Genomic DNA, 2,017 nt, shown 5'->3' on the forward strand with positions numbered 1-2,017 from the left:
CTTATGAAAACAACCATTCCACTTTGATACGAAACTACATAATTGTACAACATTTACACAACAAAAATCACAGAATTTGGATGAAGTAATGTGGAGAAATCTTATGCAAAGTGTCAACCCCTAACAATGTGCCCATTGCCCAAATTTATGGTCGACTAATGTCGAATGTCAGAGTAATGACATTGAAAAAGGTACCTTCATGATACACTTCAAATTATAAAGGTACGAAGTATAAAAAGAAAAACACAATTTATCAGATGGATTACCCAAATAATTTACATTTATTCGAGGGCACATCTATTCCCAGAACTATAATGGGTGTTAAATATTCCACAACCACTAGATGGCAGCATGACACAGCACATAAAGTACACATACGTGTCGCTGCGACCTGAAGGATGGCGTGGTTGAATATCCACTTCTCCTGCACTTCGGGTCCAAGAGCGGGTGAATTGTATGACCACCAGATGACGCCATTTCACTGCACCTCGGGCCTAACAGCTGCTGTAACTTTGTTTAAGTAATAAGCCTCGAGGAGCCGACGGTTACACTTGTTTTAGGGGCGTTGTTAGCCACGCTGCGCAAGCTGGGTAGGCTACAGAAGAAGCCAATAGGCTACAGTCGCGTGTGTTTGTGGTGATTTATTCCATGTATTAACAAAATAATAATGTAACATTAAAGAAATAACCTACATAGATAAAAAAAAAAACTAAATAATTACACCAAAAAAGTAAAGAAGCTTTATCATTGATATATAAGCTTACTGAAAATCAAATATAGGCCTAGCCTACAATTGTGTTCCACAGACAATATGTCCTACAGATAATAACAACAGGTTAGCCTAACTCATCAAGACACGGGGGCTTAAGTCTCATGTTGGCCTATACGTAGCCTAGGCTACCAAGCACGTCTGGGTCTGCGACAGTGAAATAGCTCCAATATTAATTGTGGCGCCAATGAATATATGCTAACATGAATCTCATCAGTCACCTATAGATAAGGGTTAGGCTATAACATATGTAGGCTATAATGTAAAAATAGGGTCATATCATATAATGTTGACTTATTAAGATGGGGGAGAGAGCTGAACATATTACACTGAACTAATTGTTCATTGTTGAAAATCAATCAAAAGTTTGTAGTTGATCCAGATGTCATTGGTCGCAAGGACTGTTAATGGGTGTATCCACAATTGGGACCTTGAGCTGCTCTTGTTGGTCTTTCAGCTGCTAATGCAATCAGTGGCCGTCAGAAAACATGTTAGACAACTGAGGAATGAGATGCCACACATAAAATGTACAGTCAAACAGAATGCACAAACATCAATGGGAATCCACTGGGAATGGGAAAACACTGCAGGGAACCATGTTATTGTCAATCAGCACTCTGCCACGCTAAATCAGACCCTGCTTATGTTTGTGCAGAGCAGAACAGATATTTGTAGATATGATGCAGGACCTGTTAAGAGAGATTGGCATCTCAGTCTCCCTCATACTAGTCCCCTAGGTGAACGATGTAATAGCATAGTGCTGCTGCTTCTGATGTGCAAGACAAGACAGGGTATATATTCATAATGTGACAGGCAGCATGTATTTATCATTATGTTACAACCTCTGAACAACTACTATTGATGTTAGAAGAACAAAACAATACATCTTCAAATCTTCATTGCTTATTACATGTGTTATAAAAACAAAATCCTTGTCTGCTTTCTGTGTTTTTGCATGCACCTGTCAACAGGGGTGTGGTTTGTTCACCATGCACTTAGGCTGTTCTGAGTCATTGTTTGTATGTTATAGTATTTGTTGATTTGCATTTATTGCCCATTGATATTGCATTCACATTATTGTTTATTATTGGTATTCTCCTTATTAATGTAATGTCACCAACATTTAAAATAATATCAACTGACATTGTTATTCATAGCCATATTTATTCTGCTCTTATAAGGTAATACATTGCACATATTTATATTTCATTTATACTACTCTAAACCACCTTCTGAAAATCAACTGTA

Source organism: Alosa alosa, chromosome 7, assembly GCF_017589495.1.
Source record: "Alosa alosa isolate M-15738 ecotype Scorff River chromosome 7, AALO_Geno_1.1, whole genome shotgun sequence".
In the NCBI taxonomy this organism is placed as follows: domain Eukaryota; kingdom Metazoa; phylum Chordata; class Actinopteri; order Clupeiformes; family Clupeidae; genus Alosa; species Alosa alosa.